Source organism: Oncorhynchus clarkii, chromosome 16 (assembly GCF_045791955.1).
Source record: "Oncorhynchus clarkii lewisi isolate Uvic-CL-2024 chromosome 16, UVic_Ocla_1.0, whole genome shotgun sequence".
Taxonomy (NCBI): Eukaryota; Metazoa; Chordata; class Actinopteri; order Salmoniformes; family Salmonidae; genus Oncorhynchus; species Oncorhynchus clarkii.
In genome coordinates, this window is record NC_092162.1 from 70,875,217 (window position 1) to 70,893,096 (window position 17,880).

General features: G+C 45.1%; 1 long non-coding RNA gene across 1 annotated transcript; it reads left to right on the plus strand.

The window, feature by feature from the left end:
- The first annotated feature begins 3,959 nt into the window (after positions 1-3,959).
- On the plus strand, positions 3,960-16,022 carry LOC139367788 (uncharacterized). Its single transcript, XR_011626886.1, has 4 exons — positions 3,960-4,164; positions 11,003-11,092; positions 15,411-15,515; positions 15,826-16,022. It is a non-coding gene; the product is annotated as an uncharacterized lncRNA (long non-coding RNA).
- Positions 16,023-17,880: the final 1,858 nt, after the last annotated feature.

Genomic DNA, 17,880 nt, shown 5'->3' on the forward strand with positions numbered 1-17,880 from the left:
GAAGGGTTCTTCACAGAATATCCCCATGGACGTTTCTCCAACAAGTCAGATGTCTGGTCCTTTGGGGATCTGCTCTACGAGATGCTAACCTATGGTGGGAAGCCAATACCTAGGTACTGTATCTCATGATCAGCTAACCCAGTGGTTCTCAAACCTCAGACGTTTTCACAGTTTTGTTGTGAACCCTGATTCACCTATTCAAGGGCTTGGGATAATTAGTTAACAAGTTAAATCAGAGTATCTGGAATAGATAAAATACATTGAACTAACTGGTGGTGGTTTCCAAGGAAACCTGAAGAACCGACGATGAATTGCGTGGAATTCTGCGTCGGGCATTTGATTGGTTGATTGAACTTATGGCTTTTCTCTGTGATCCAGGCTACAGAAACAACAAGGTGTACAGTCAGATCCTTGTTGGCGACAGGATGCTGGCTACAGGATGCTGGCGACAAGATGCCGGCTACAGGATGCTGGCGACAGGATGCTGGCTACAGGATGCTGGCGACAGGATGCTGGCTACAGGATGCTGGCTACAGGATGCTGGCGACAGGATGCTGACTACAGGATGCTGGCGAACAGGATGCTGGCTACATGATGCTGGCTACAGGATGCTGGTGACAGGATGCTGGCGACAGGATGCTGGCTACAGATAAATGTCCAGACTTCCTCTACAAACTCATCTGTTGGAGTGACAACCCTGCAGACAGACCGGACTTCAAGGAGTTCGGGCCCAAACTGGAGAACATCAACCGCTATGAGCTGGAACAGGGCTCCTGAGTGGCGCAGCGGTCTAAGACACTGCATCTCAGTGCAAGAAGTGTCACTGCAGTCCCTGGTTTGACTCCAGGCTGTATCACATCTGGCCGTGATTAGGATTCCCATACGGCGGTGAATAATTGGCCCAGCGTCGTCCGGGTTTGGCCGGGAGTAGACTGTCATTGTAAATAAGATTTTGTTCTGTTCTTTTGTTCTTAACTGACTTGCCTAGTTAATTAAAGGTAAAACAAAAAAATCAACAAGTGACTGTTCCCTAACCCTGGCCTGCAGTGAATGTCCCTGGCCAAAGGAGGGCAGCAGAGTCATCGTCTCTCAGAGTAGAGGGGGTGTGGGGACGAAGGAACCAATGGGTTTCCTGGCTCGTCCAATATGTTAGGTACTGTAACCAACTAACAAACACATAGCTCTCTCTGATTGTTGGAAACTCAAGTTTGACTTAAATGTGTTTCCATTGGCAATCCTTGAGGCATCATTCATTATAGAAGTAGTCACGGTTAATAATGATATTAATGACGGGCATCTCTGTGTGTTGTAGATTTCCCCTCAGGCGACATCCCAAATGGCACCCTATTCCCTATTTAGTGCACTACTTTAGACCAGGACCTATGACACCCTATTCCCTATTTAGTGCACTAGCTTTGAGCAGGGCCCTATGGCACCCTATTCCCTATTTAGTGCACTAGCTTTGAGCAGGGCCCTATGGCACCCTATTCCCTATTTAGTGCACTAGCTTTGAGCAGGGCCCTATGGAAAAGGATGGTATTTGGGATGTCGGTCAGCCAGTCACCTGTTCACCCCTCCACCCAGTCAGCCAATCACCTGTTCACCCCTCCACCCAGTCAGCCAGTCACCTGTTCACCCCTCCACCCAGTCAGCCAGTCACCTGTTCACCCCTCCACCCAGTCAGCCAATCACCTCGTCAACACCCTACCCACTACCCCAGTATACCAATGAGAAGATGAGAATCTCATCTCAGTCCCTCTCCCTCTGTTGCTGTGGTGACCCAGGCCCAGTGTCTAGGGGACGGTCCCTCTTCCTCTGTTGCTGTGGTGACCCAGGCCCAGTGTCTAGGAGACGATCCCTCTTCCTCTGTTGCTGTGGTGACCCAGGCCCAGTGTCTAGGGGACGGTCCCTCTTCCTCTGTTGCTGTGGTGACCCAGGCCCAGTGTCTAGGGGACGGTCCCTCTTCCTCTGTTGCTGTGGTGACCCAGGCCCAGTGTCTAGGGGACGGTCCCTCTTCCTCTGTTGCTGTGGTGACCCAGGCCCAGTGTTTAGGGGACGGTCCCTCTTCCTCTGTTGCTGTGGTGACCCAGGCCCAGTGTCTAGGGGACGGTCCCTCTTCCTCTGTTGCTGTGGTGACCCAGGCCCAGTGTCTAGGGGATTCTTTAATATATTATCTCAAGGCCAGTGAGACCAGAATCAGAATGGCTACCGAGTCCCTCAAGATTTCCCAAGCTTTCCCAGGCCAGGATGGCTTCAATCACACCACCAACAGCTCATGCAGTGATACACTACATTTTGGGGGTTTGGGAAGCATCAAGAGACAACAACTGACAGGTTTGGGATAAGAACCCAGGTGGTCTCTTGTTTGGTAGCATCAAAGTGATAAAACTTTAGTTTTACAGAGGAAAATCTCAACCTCCAGTTAGATTAGAAAGTCTAGATACAGTTTATAAACTGCCATTAAAACATTAATAAACCTTTCATACATTATTCACTATGTAATACTTTGTTCACATTGTCTCTTTTTAGACAGACATGATTTGGTATACACCTCACTCAGGCTACTGAATACATCTCAGGCTACTTCCTCCTTACAGAGTTACTATGTCCTCATCAGCACCTCACTCAGGCTACTGAATACATCTCAGGCTACTGAATACATCTCAGGCTACTGAAGGAGGTCTAAGGACTGAAAAAACAGGTTTGTTCATTAATTTGTCTCGGAAATCCCCTGGGAAGCAACCAGTCTGCCTGCCGAGGGAGACTATTTATTTATTAATTCAGGCTTACTGGGGGATACCTATGGGTCCTATGTTTTCTGTCCGGGGCTTATATAAATCTGGAGACAGTGGGAAGAGCTGAAGGAGCAGGTTCATTCCTCCTGTTGTATGTCCTCAGGCTACTGTACAGGGAGTTATTCATCAGGACATGTCTACACAGAGACAGAGAGAGAGAGAGAGAGAGAGAGAGAGAGAGAGAGAGAGAGAGAGAGAGAGGGGGAGAGATAGACAGAGAGAGAGAGAGAGAGAGAGAGACAGAGAGAGAGAGAGAGAGAGAGAGCGAGAGAGAGAGAGAGAGAGAGAGACAGGGAGAGATAGACAGAGAGAGACAGGGAGAGATAGACAGAGAGAGAGAGAGAGAGAGAGAGAGAGAGAGAGAGAGAGAGAGAGCGAGAGACAGAGAGAGAGAGACAGGGAGAGATAGACAGAGAGAGAGAGAGAGAGAGAGAGAGAGACAGAGAGAGAGAGAGAGAGAGAGAGAGCGAGAGAGAGAGAGAGAGAGACAGGGAGAGATAGACAGAGAGAGACAGGGAGAGATAGACAGAGAGAGAGAGAGAGAGAGAGAGAGAGAATTGAACAGATGCTCAGAAAACCTGCTCTCCTGCTCTGCCCACCTACCTCTCTCTATGTTTCTCTCGCTCGCTCTCTCACCTTTTTAATGAGGGTCACATGCCTAGAGTAATAACAAAGTCTAGATGACTACGTGACCAAGGTACATTTTGATGTCATGTCCATAAATATGTCCATCTTCCTTAGCTAAGTTAACTTCCTGTTGAACTTTAACCCATCTCACAACTAGCTAGCTCTGGCTTTCTCCTTTCTGTCTTTATTGTTGCTACAGAAAGAGAAAGGGGGGATGTCTTTAAACATACTCCCCTCCCTCCCTCCCTCCCTTGGAGAGAGCAAGCCAAGAATCCCTACCCTCCCTTCCTTCCTCCCTCCCTCCCTCCCTCCCTCCCTTGGAGAGAGCAAGCCAAGAATCCCTACCCTCCCTCCCTCCCTCCCTTGGAGAGAGAAATCAAAAAAGCCCTACCCTCCCTCCCTCCCTCCCTCCCTCCCTTGGAGAGAGCAAGCCAAGAAGCCCTACCAAAAGGTCAAGAAAGGTGGAGGGGTTGAGGAAGGAGGAGAGGACAAGGTGACCTCCTCAGCCAAACAGAGAGAGGGTGTCTCGGTGCTGCAAGGAGAGCTGTTGATAATATAAAGTCTGTAGTCTGTCTGGAGAGTTAACTGTCTGTGGGTTTCTTCTCTGCTCCACCAATCAATCCACTACGCTTACATTCTTCTTCCTGGTTCAGGTTCTCGAGATATCAGACTGACCGAATGAAGCGCTCACAACTCAACTAAACTTTGGGATAGTTTTAAAGAAGGATATCAGACCTGCAAGGTAAGAGTTTTATAATTAAAATAAAATAATTTGGCAGCATGCCTTGAAGTAGTCCAAGTGTTGGTTTATAGGGTCCTGATTGTTGCACCTATGGCTTGTTAGAGTGGCTTTAGACTGAGGGAGCACCCAGGTACTGTGCAACACTACTGTAGGTTACCAAGTATTTCATCGTCTGCTATACAGGTACATACTGCCTGGTTCCAGATCTGTTTGTGTTGCTCTTAGAGTCATTGTCAGGCCAAACGGATGCAAACAGAACTGGGACAAGCCAGTCTCCTCAGTGTTGACCAGGAGAGACAGAGAGAGGTCACAATGCTGGGTATGAGAGAGAGAGATCACTATGGTGGGTAAGAGAGAGAGAGGTCACTATGGTGGGTAAGAGAGAGAGAGAGGTCACTATGGTGGGTAAGAGAGAGAGAGAGGTCACTATGGTGGGTAAGAGAGAGAGAGGTCACTATGGTGGGTAAGAGAGAGAGAGAGGTCACTATGGTGGGTAAGAGAGAGAGAGAGGTCACTATGGTGGGTAAGAGAGAGAGAGAGGTCACTATGGTGGGTAAGAGAGAGAGAGGTCACTATGGTGGGTAAGAGAGAGAGAGAGGTCACTGTGGTGGGTAAGAGAGAGAGAGAGGTCACTATGGTGGGTAAGAGAGAGAGAGGTCACTATGGTGGGTAAGAGAGAGAGAGGTCACTATGGTGGGTAAGAGAGAGAGAGAGAGAGGTCACTATGGTGGGTAAGAGAGAGAGAGGTCACTATGGTGGGTAAGAGAGAGAGCGAGGTCACTATGGTGGGTAAGAGAGAGAGAGGTCACTATGGTGGGTAAGAGAGAGAGAGAGGTCACTGTGGTGGGTAAGAGAGAGAGAAAAGTCACGATGGTGGGTAAGAGAGAGAGAGAGAGGTCACTATGGTGGGTAAGAGAGAGAGAGAGGTCACTATGGTGGGTAAGAGAGAGAGAGAGAGGTCACTATGGTGGGTAAGAGAGAGGTCACTATGGTGGGTAAGAGAGAGAGAGAGAGAGGTCACTATGGTGGGTAAGAGAGAGAGAGGTCACTATGGTGGGTAAGAGAGAGAGAGAGGTCACTATGGTGGGTAAGAGAGAGAGAGAGGTCACTATGGTGGGTAAGAGAGAGAGAGAGGTCACTGTGGTGGGTAAGAGAGAGAGAAAAGTCACGGTGGTGGGTAAGAGAGAGAGAGAGAGGTCACTATGGTGGGTAAGAGAGAGAGAGAGGTCACGATGGTGGGTAAGATAGATAGAGAGAGAGAGAGAGAGAGAGAGAGAGAGAGAGAGGTCACTATGGTGGGTAAGAGAGAGAGCGAGAGAGGTCACTATGGTGGGTAAGAGAGAGAGAGAGAGAGGTCACTATGGTGGGTAAGAGAGAGAGAGAGAGAGAGAGAGAGAGAGAGAGAGAGAGAGAGCTCACGATGGTGGGTAAGAGAGAGAGAGAGGTCACTATGGTGGGTAAGAGAGAGAGAGGTCACTATGGTGGGTAAGAGAGAGAGAGAGAGGTCACTATGGTGGGTAAGAGAGAGAGAGAGAGGTCACTATGGTGGGTAAGAGAGAGAGACAGAGAGAGGTCACTATGGTGGGTAAGAGAGAGAGAGGGGTCACTATGGTGGGTAAGAGAGAGAGAGAGAGAGAGAGGCCACTATGGTGGGTAAGAGAGAGAGAGAGGTCACTATGGTGGGTAAGAGAGAGAGAGAGTTCACTATGGTGGGTAAGAGAGAGCGAGAGAGAGGTCACTATGGTGGGTAAGAGAGAGAGAGAGGTCACTATGGTGGGTAAGAGAGAGAGAGAGAGGTCACTATGGTGGGTAAGAGAGAGAGAGAGGTCACTATGGTGGGTAAGAGAGAGAGAGAGGTCACTATGGTGGGTAAGAGAGAGAGAGAGATCACAATGGTGGGTAAGAGAGAGTCTGAAATAAGTCAGATGCTCTGAAAAGCAGAAACAGCCCAGCTGGGATTAAAAGTTTAAAGGCATTAAACCTGGTCAGAACTGGGTCAGAACCAGGTCAGGACCAGGTCAGAAAGAAAACAACACATGGAAGAAAGGGAGGGTACAGAGTTTAAGGGGCTGTGTAACTGTGTGTGTGTGTGTGTGTGTGTGTGCGTGTATGTGTGTGTGGGTGTGTGTGTGTGTGTGTATGTGTGTGTGTGTGTGTGTGTGTGTGTGTGTGTGGATGTGGATGTGTGTGTGTGTGTGTGTGTGTGTGGATGTGGATGTGTGTATATGTGTGTGTATGTGTGGGTGTGTGTGTGTGTGTGTGTGTGTGTGTGTAATGTTGGTAGAATGCGTTGTGTGGCAACAGGGCCCTTGTGCAAGTTGTTGTTCTCCAGCTTCCCCCGAGGAGGGGGAGAGCGGGGGGGGGGGGGGGGGGGGGTCTTTCGGCAGTATCACTCTGGACCTAGTTTCAGAAGTCCTCATCTCTACAGCAAGCATAAGTAGGTGACTGGGTGTCGCTCAGCATGAAAATAAATTACCTTTCCAATTACCTAGTGACACGGTAGCTCCCTGGACTTGGGACTACTACAAGTATTAATCACTATCATGTGGGATAATGTCACAGCTGACAGTGACAGAAGGGAACATCCACAGTCAATTACCTTCTTGGTACCTGGTAGATTGAGACAGTGGAGCAGCCGGTTCCTCAATACATTTTAAAAAATAAAATAATTAAACACATGATGTAAACACTGTGTGTGTGTGTGAGAATCTAACACCTGGCAGACATAACAAGGAGAGTTTAGAATTCACCTGCGAAAAAACATTATTGGTACTGCTAGGCAGCTGGGGGTGCAGGAATTGAGACTGTGTAGCAGGCATGAAACAGACTCCTTCCCACAGCAGTGTAGGTTACAGTCGGAAAAGGGAGGGCTGTCTGCCAATGCGTGACCTATCCCCTGCATAGCCTAATACAAGTGTAACGGTGACGCTTTCACTCTGTCTCTGCGTGGGTGCTGTGTGGTTTACACAGCCTTAGAGAGACTCTATGGAAAGGGGGGGGGGGGGGACCAAGCTGTCTGCATGACAAATGGACACCCCATTCGCTTCCCGATGCGCAGCATTGCGTTGCAGAGACATCGTGTGAGTCGAACTGTACGCTGTAGACGGCTTGGCAGAAATGGTAGCAGAAGATGAACGTTGAAACTCTTGTTGCAGACACGTCTCCAGATGATGCTGCGTAACATTTGACGCAATGACGCTGTGGGTGTGATAGAAGCGTGTTCACGTCGAAGTTCACTACAGGCAGACATGTAACTAATAGCGATTTGATGGAAAATCCACTTTAAGTCTGAGAGAGAGTCAATGTGGAGGCTATATACAGGAGGTACTGGTACAGAGTCAATGTGGAGGCTATATACAGGGAGTACTGGTACAGAGTCAATGTGGAGGCTATATACAGGGTATTACGGTACAGAGTCAATGTGGAGGTTATATACAGGGGGTACCGGTACAGAGTCAATGTGGAGGCTATATACAGGGTGTTACGGTACAGAGTCAATGTGGAGGCTATATACAGGAGGTACTGGTACAGAGTCAATGTGGAGGCTATATACAGTGGGTACCGGTACAGAGTCAATGTGGAGGCTATATACAGGGGTACCTGTACAGAGTCAATGTGGAGGCTATATACAGGGTGTTACGGTACAGAGTCAATGTGGAGGCTATATTTGGGGGTACCTATACAGAGTCAATGTGGAGGCTATATACAGGGGGTACCGGTACAGAGTCAATGTGGAGGCTATATACAGGGGGTACCGGTACAGAGTCAATGTGGAGGCTATATACAGGGGGTACCGGTACAGAGTCAATGTGGAGGCTATATACAGGGGGTACCGGTACAGAGTCAATGTGGAGGCTATATACAGGTGGTACCGGTACAGAGTCAATGTGGAGGCTATATACAGGGGGTACCGGTACAGAGTCAATGTGGAGGCTATATACAGGGGGTACCGGTACAGAGTCAATGTGGAGGCTATATACAGGGGGTACCGGTACAGAGTCAATGTGGAGGCTATATACAGGGGGTACCGGTACAGAGTCAATGTGGAGGCTATATACAGGGGGTACCGGTACAGAGTCAATGTGGAGGCTATATACAGGGGGTACCGGTACAGAGTCAATGTGGAGGCTATATACAGGTGGTACCGGTACAGAGTCAATGTGGAGGCTATATACAGGGGGTACCGGTACAGAGTCAATGTGGAGGCTATATACAGGGTGTTACAGTACAGAGCCAATGTGGAGGCTATATACAGGGGGTACCGGTACAGAGTCAATGTACGGTGGGCAACTGTTAGTCGAGGTAATTGAGGTAATATGCATGGATAATATAGGAAGAACCCCTTTCCTGACGCTAATCACATAGAATGTACAGCATATTGTTCCCTTGACCTCATTATAACCCCCTGGCAGAAATCTAATTAGCACAATAATACTAAATCCTCATCTAATTCCCCATCTAAATCCCCATCTAATTCCCCATCTAAATCCCCATCTAATTCCCCATCTAAATCTCCATCTAATTCCCCATCTAAATCCCCATCTAAATCCCCATCTAAATCCATATCTAATTCCCCATCTAAATCCCCATCTAAATCCATATCTAAATCCCCATCTAAATCCATATCTAATTCCCCATCTAAATCCCCATCTAAATCCATATCTAAATCCCCATCTAAATCCATATCTAATTCCCCATTTAAATCTCCATCTAATTCCCCATCTAATTCCCCATCTAAATCCATATCTAATTCCCCATCTAAATATCCATCTAAATCCATATCTAATTCCCCATCTAAATCTCCATCAAATTCCCCATCTAAATCCATATCTAAATCCCCATCTAATTCCCCATCTAAATCCCTATCTAAATCTCCATCTAATTCCCTATCTAAATCTCCATCTAAATCCCCATCTAAATCCCCATCTAAATCTCCATCTAATTCCCTATCTAATTCCCCATCTAAATCTCCATCTAAATCCCCATCTAAATCTCCATCTAAATCCCCATCTAAATCCATCTGTTTAAGCGAGAGATAACAATCCGCCAACTGCCGTGTTTGTCAGTCCACGAGACATCCTGAAAAATCGGTCTTCTCACGAAAACGTCGGTATCGTCCGAACCATTTGCCCTGTGTGTCAGCCTCTCAACATCTCATCATGACAACATACATGTCCATAAATATCAGATTATTTCATATTTATGAAGAAACACGCCACAAATTGTGCAGTCCAGACACTGTTGAGCAACAAGACAACAACCTTTTTCCAGGTAGTGCCTGTTTTTTTTCTGAGCATCCAACAGAAAAACTAATATTTCTGAAAGGTCCCATGATTACACAGAACAACTGTTATCTAGAGTCAACAACGTTCTGCTTTTTTTAGCCGGAGGGTGGCTGGCTGATTCCAGACTTGGAGTCAAAGGAACACGCCACGGCCCCCCAGGTTGACATATCGAGCCTTTTGTCTGGGAGATTAAACCCGGTTTGGTTGCGTGTTTGAGTTTCCATTGATAGTTTAATCTCTGTTTCATTATCAAACATTATCAAACCAGACATTGAAGGTCAAGACGACAGACGATTTTATTACTGTATCTGTGAAGAGGTTAATATTACGGACAAATCTGTTGTATACTAGACAGCTTTACAGTTAATTTCCTCAATACTACAAACATCTGTTGTATACTTGACAGCTTTACAGTTGATTTCCTCAATACTACAAACATCTGTAGGAAGTGGGACCGACACTATACAAGACTAGTTACTAGGAACGACACTATACAAGACTAGTTACTAGGAACTGGGACAGACACTATACAAGACTAGTTACTAGGAACTAGGAACAACACTATACAAGACTAGTTACTAGGAATTAGGAACGACACTATACAAGACTAGTTACTAGGAACAACACTATACAAGACTAGTTACTAGGAATTAGGAACGACACTATACAATACTAGTTACTAGGAACTAATGCAAGATGAGTCACTGCAGTCCCCGGTTTAAATCCAAGCTGCCTCACATCCGGCCGTGACTGGGAGTCCCGTAGGGCGGCGCACAATTGGCCCAACGTTGTCCAGGTTTGGCTGGGATAGGCCGTCATTGAAAAATAAGAATTTGTTCTTAACTGTAAATATGTAAAAAGCTGTTGATGATTTTGCAAGTGTTATATAGGCCTAAATAGCATCATTGCTGATGTGAGTGACAAAGTAATGGTAACATTTCATTTGCTTTGTTAAACCGATAGTAACAGTGAATCTATTTCGTTTTTTAAGTGGAGATCTCTCACCTATCATTCTCTCGGCAGCACATTGGTAATAGTCAGTAACAAATAGCGTGACATTTGGTTACCACGGTGACGTAATCCTGTGGTTGAACTTTTACCCTGAAAAACAACAATTGTTTGACTTTTTTTTAAATCCAATGTCTTTTCCACAGATTCCACGTCAAAATATATTGATAAATTACATTTATCAATATATGTTTTATTTATTTTAATATATTTTTTATTTATTTAATTGATAATTGATTCAACCAGTTTTTTTGCTCAGTGGGATTACCAGTAATAGAAGTTACAGTATCTTCAACGTCATTTGTTATTTTCTCTGCTTCAGTTCAAAGTTCTGATTGGATAATAGCTTCTGATAAATGACCGAAATGTACTGTCAAATTAAATAGCTGAAAATAGCAGCAGAGGTTTCTGGACTATAGGTTAAACAAATTGTTCCAGAGTTCAGGATAAAAAATAAAAAAATCCATGACTCTGTTTGTTCACGTCTAACCAGGCTGATCCACTCGTTCGTTCTTTCTCTCTTGTCTCTTTTTTTTCTTCTCCAGGGAATTGAACCGTCGACAGGCCGACCAGAAGCAGCATGACCAGTGTTAACTCCCCCGCCTGCCTCCTGGCTCGTAACCAGTTCTATAGAAGTAAAGATAAACCCTATTTTTAAACATTGACTTTGTCTCGTTCATTATTGAACTTGGACAGACAACTGGTTTAGTCTGGGTGTTGGTGTTTGTTTGTTTGATAGAGGATATGAAGAGTGACCGGAGGACACGTGTTAACTTAATGGAGAATTACTGTCAAACTCTGCACTTTAACTTTTGAACCATCGTGACAAATACTTTAAGTACAGGGTGTCTTTTATACAGTCCGGTTTGATGAACATTTGGTTGACTGAACTTTGACCTCACTATCAACTCCTGGTCTAAAGAATTACATGACTCGTTTATATTGACTGTAGTCTAGTTTCCTCTGCTATTTATAAACAGAGGACAAACTCCAAAAAACGTAACATTTCAGAGTTGGATTCAACCTTTAGTTTAACCAGGTTGTCCCATTGTGGTCCAAATAACTCATTTTCAAGGAAGACCTGGCCAAGAAGGCAGCTCAAGTAAAAACCAAAGAAGACATTGGTCTTCATCTGTCATTGATCATTTGATTACGTACACAACATTCAAAATCACCCTAAGTTTGGCCATCCAGCCTCGGCCTACAGTACATCCTAACCCCATCCACCCAGCCTCGGCCTACAGTGAATCCTAACCCCAACCAGCCTCGGCCTACAGTAAATCCTAACCCCATCCAGCCTCGGCCTACAGTAAATCCTAACCCCATCCATCCAGCCTCGGCCTACAGTAAATCCTAACCACAACCAGCCTAGGCCTACAGTAAATCCTAACCCCATCCAGCCTCGGCCTATAGTACATCCTAACCCCACACTATACAGTGTACAGCAAGCAGTTTAGCAGTTACACCGGCAGTCCCTGGTGGCATTAAACTAATAAAACCAAAAGCTTCCCTTGACTAAGAAGAGTTTCAGTGTTGGATAGCCAGCTAGCTTACATAGCATTCCTCTGTTATAGCCAGCTAGCTAACATAGCATCCCTCTGTTATAGCCTGCTAGCTAACATAGCATCCCTCTGTTATAGCCAGCTAGCTAACATAGCATCCCTCTGTTATAGCCTGCTAGCTAACATAGCATCCCTCTGTTATAGCCAGCTAGCTAACAAAGCATCCCTCTGTTATAGCCAGCTAGCTAACATAGCATCCCTCTGTTTGAGCCTGGTGTTTGAGTAGGCTAAACTAGCTAGCTGCATTCGCTAGCTAGGTAAGTGAAAGTGAAAAGAAATACAACTAAATTATAGCTCTCTCTCTCTTGCTTCTCTTACATTTTTTAAGAAATTCATTTGTTCAAAACTGTTCAACTATTGTCTTTCTCTCTCTTTGAGTCAACAACTTATCACATTTTATGCACCGCAGTGCTAGCTAGCTGTAGCTTATTCTTTCAGTACTAGATTCCTTCTCTGATCCTTTCATTGGATGGACAATATGTCAGTCAGTTCATGATACAAGAGCTCTGATAGGTTGGAAGACGTCCTCCTGAAGTTCTCACATTTACTGTGTATGGAAGGGGGTGAGAACTCCCGAGTGGTGCAGCGGTCTAGGGCACTGCATCTCAGTACAAGAGGCTACAGTCCCTGGTTCAAATCCAGGCTGTATCACATCTGGCTGTGATTGGGAGTCCCATAGGGGGGTGCACAATTGGCCCAGTGTCGTCTGGGTTTGGCTGGGGGGTAGGCCATCATTGTAAATAAGAATTTGTTCTTAACTGACTTGCCTATTTAAATAACAACAAAAAATAAACATAAGCGTGCTAGGTTTGAAGTCAATGTACCTAAAGGTGGATGGAAGCTAGCTGTCCTCCAGCGACTGTAGACCTTTGTTGTTTAAATCAATTATTTGGTAGTGCATCATATCTTCTGTAGTTGAACCATTCTAGTTGTAGTGAAGTAGGAGCAGTGATTTTTTTGATGTCATTATGAATGAATCGAACAGGCCTGGCCACCGCTCCTGGCTGCCTCACACACAGAGACCGAACCGGCATGGGCACAAAATGACACATAGCATAAAATAATGTGACCAACAAAACAGAAAGCACACTGTTTACACGACCTATGGTAGCTTAACACCACTTTGAAGCTGATAACAGTTGCTGCAGCCATCTTCATTGTGACACTACTACAACACAAGCTAGCTAACATTGTGACACTACTACAACACAAGCTAGCTAACATTGTGACACTACTACAACACAAGCTAGCTAACATTATGACACTACTACAACACAAGCTAGCTAACATTGTGACACTACTACAACACAAGCTAGCTAACATTGTGACACTACTACAACACAAGCTAGCTAACATTGTGACACTACTACAACACAAGATAGCTAACATTGTGACACTACTACAACACAAGATAGCTAACATTGTGACACTACTACAACACAAGCTAGCTAACATTGTGACACTACTACAACACAAGCTAGCAAACATTATGACACTACTACAACACAAGCTAGCTAACATTGTGACACTACTACAACACAAGCTAGCTAACATTGTGACACTACTACAACACAAGCTAGCTAACATTGTGACACTACTACAACACAAGCTAGCTAACATTATGACACTACTACAACACAAGCTAGCTAACATTGTGACACTACTACAACACAAGCTAGCTAACATTATGACACTACTACAACACAAGCTAGCTAACATTGTGACACTACTACAACACAAGCTAGCTACCATTATGACACTACTACAACACAAGCTAGCTAACATTGTGACACTACTACAACACAAGCTAGCTAACATTGTGACACTACTACAACACAAGCTAACTAACATTGTGACACTACTACAACACAAGCTAGCTAACATTATGACACTACTACAACACAAGCTAGCTAACATTATGACACTACTACAACACAAGCTAGCTAACATTGTGACACTACTACAACACAAGCTAGCTAACATTATGACACTACTACAACACAAGCTAACTAACATTGTGACACTACTACAACACAAGCTAGCTAACATTGTGACACTACTACAACACAAGCTAGCTAACATTATGACACTACTACAACACAAGCTAGCTAACATTATGACACTACTACAACACAAGCTAGCTAACATTGTGACACTACTACAACACAAGCTAGCTAACATTATGACACTACTACAACACAAGCTAACTAACATTGTGACACTACTACAACACAAGCTAGCTAACATTATGACACTACTACAACACAAGCTAGCTAACATTGTGACACTACTACAACACAAGCTAGCTAACATTATGACACTACTACAACACAAGCTAACTAACATTGTGACACTACTACAACACAAGCTAGCTAACATTATGACACTACTACAACACAAGCTAGCTAACATTGTGACACTACTACAACACAAGCTAACTAATATTGTGACACTACTACAACACAAGCTAGCTAACATTGTGACACTACTACAACACAAGCTAGCTAACATTGTGACACTACTACAACACAAGCTAGCTAACATTGTGACACTACTACAACACAAGATAGCTAACATTGTGACACTACTACAACACAAGCTAGCTAACATTGTGACACTACTACAACACAAGATAGCTAACATTGTGACACTACTACAACACAAGCTAGCTAACATTGTGACACTACTACAACACAAGCTAGCTAACATTGTGACACTACTACAACACAAGCTAGCTAACATTGTGACACTACTACAACACAAGCTAGCTAACATCGTCACACTACTACAACACAAGCTAGCTAACATTGTGACACTACTACAACACAAGCTAGATAACATTGTGACACTACTACAACACAAGATAGCTAACATTGTGACACTACTACAACACAAGCTAGCTAACATTGTGACACTACTACAACACAACCTAGCTAACATTGTGAGACTACTACAACACAAGCTAGCTAAAGAAAATCTGAAGATGAAATCAGATGATGATTATTAAGATTATTTTAAAGATGAAATACAAACATATGAAAACATACATTTGTATAAATCCTTAGGGAAGGCCTAGAAGGCCCCACTGATACAGATAGACTGAGCAACCAGGAATGTCTCTGAAAAGCTGCATGTGAATGTGCTTATCTGAAATGTGATAGTCACTGTTTTATCTCTCTCCATATAGTCAGTGTTTTATCTCTCTCCAGATAGTCACTGTTGTATCTCTTTCCATATAGTCATTTTTTTATCTCTCTCCATATAGTCAGTGTTTTATCTCTCTCCATATAGTCAGTGTTTTATCTCTCTCCGTATAGTCACTGTTTTATCTCTCTCTGTAGTCACTGTTTTATCTCTCTCCAGATAGTCACTGTTGTATCTCTTTCCATAGACTCAACAAGCCCTACAGAGAGTATAAAGTCTACTGCAGTCTACAGCCTCTCTGATTGGTCGATGCTACAAGTACTGGTCTGGGTGACCATGTCAACACGACCAGGTGACTGAACCATCATATTCTCCACACTACTCCTTTAATGATGACATCACACAGTGGTTCAACCAGACTGGTGCTGTCTGTCTTGTACTTTGTATTGTCACCTGTCATTTGTTACTACTTGAGTACCGGCACCTCTTTTGAGTGTCCTCCTCAGGGTTCCCAGGAGCAGGGGGGATTTACTAACCACCACTTCATATCCTCCTCAGGGTTCCCAGGAGCAGGGGGGATTTACTAACCACCACTTCATATCCTCCTCAGGGTTCCCAGGAGCAGGGGGGATTTACTAACCACCACTTCATATCCTCCTCAGGGTTCCCAGGAGCAGGGGGGATATCTAAAGGATGGTGGGTCAGTGTGGTTCTGGGGAGCCCCAAAACACGCACCGTCCCATCCAGCGCTCCCCCCCAGCCCACCGCCCTGCGCACTCCAGCCCACCACCCCTCCAGCCCACCCCAGCCCAGCACCCTCACCCGGCGCCCCCTGTCCAGCGCGCCGGTCCAGCGCCCCCCCAGTCCAGCACCCCGGTCCAGCGCCCCCAGCCAACAGAGCGGTCCAGCGCCCCCAGCCAACAGAGCGGTCCAGCGCCCCAGCCAACAGAGCGGTCCAGTAGAGACACACCACCATCAATCAACAGGTTGAAACACACAAAGGGAAAAGACTCCAAAAGGAAGACAAGGAGAGAAGACACCTTCCACTCTGTCTGTCCTCTCAGCACAGAAATATGGACTTGATCAAGCCAGTCGGTGTTGGACCTGTTTTACATTTTGCGTATTCACATATTCAACCTCTATTCGCTGAAGCGTTACAGATCGCACGCTATCTAAACTTAAAGGTCATCTCTGATCGAGCCGACATATTTCAGCGTATTACCGTGAATGCAGTCTGAATTACCGTGAAAATTGCCTTTTAAAATTCCAATCACGCCGTAACGCTGAACTTCCGCGATATGGATTGAAAAGACCCCCCTTCGTGTATTATTCCATACAGTGGTAAAAGATGTGAATTCAATCAAACACACAGTCCAGTTATACCCCCCCCCGTATATTATTCCATACATTGGTATAAGATGTGAATTCAATCAAACACACAGTCCAGTTATACCCCCCCCCCCCCCCCACCCACACTTCCTTTCTTCGTTTCATAACTTGTCCGCAGCCTGTTCTTCTCTGTGCAGCACCACTGAAGGGACAAGATGTTCCCCTTTCTCCTGATACTGGCTGGTTGCCAGGCAGCAATATGGGAACATTCATACATGAGTGGAATAAAACAACTGCGTTTAGATCAGACCATATAGCAACAACATCAAAAAGTTATAGACATTAATCAAATAAGATCTGATTACAGATCAGATTCACCAATCTCCTACAGCAGGAACCTGTTGACATGAGTCAGATTCGGATTTGTTTACTGTAACAGTATTTGCTTTCGGAGCAGCATGGTAGTTGAATAAAATCTCCTTGTACATTGCAAGAACCTGTTAGAGAGAGTTAGAGAGAGACAGGCAGCAGAAACCTGTTGCCTGGTTCAGAGCTAGAGAGAGACAGGCCGACAGGCAGCAGAAACCGGTTGCCTGGTTCAGAGCTAGAGAGAGACAGGCAGCAGAAACCTGTTGCCTGGTTCAGAGCTAGAGAGAGACAGGCCGACAGGCAGCAGAAACCGGTTGCCTGGTTCAGAGCTAGAGAGAGACAGGCAGCAGAAACCTGTTGCCTGGTTCAGAGCTAGAGAGAGAGACAGGCAGCAGAAACCTGTTGCCTGGTTCAGAGCTAGAGAGAGAGACAGGCAGCAGAAACCGGTTGCCTGGTTCAGAGCTAGAGAGAGACAGGCAGCAGAAACCTGTTGCCTGGTTCAGAGCTAGAGAGAGAGACAGGCAGCAGAAACCTGTTGCCTGGTTCAGAGCTAGAGAGAGAGACAGGCAGCAGAAACCTGTTGCCTGGGTTCTCCCTCTGTGATGTTCCCAACACAACTACCCAGTGACCTGGAAAAACTGCTGCTCAGTGTAAAGATAAAAGCACTTCAGGAACATAATGATCCGTGTTTGTCTTTCCCTGGTCCCTTCTGTGCTGTGTGTTTGGATCCTGGGTAACCAGGCAAGGCACATTCACGTAGTCTAATGGTTAGAACTCTACTATTGTAATCTATGTATCGACAATAGCATTTAGTTAGCTTCTGGTTAAATCCCCAAGACAGGTCTGTCAATGTATTGACTGATATGCAAATGTAATGTGCTTTAAATATTCACAAACATGAACCTCTGATGGAAGTGTAATTTGTATATAGTAAACTAGTCTTTCATACTTGTTTTATGGAACCAACCTCACTTGATTTACCAAATAAAACCATAAAATATATTTTTAATTTTTATTCC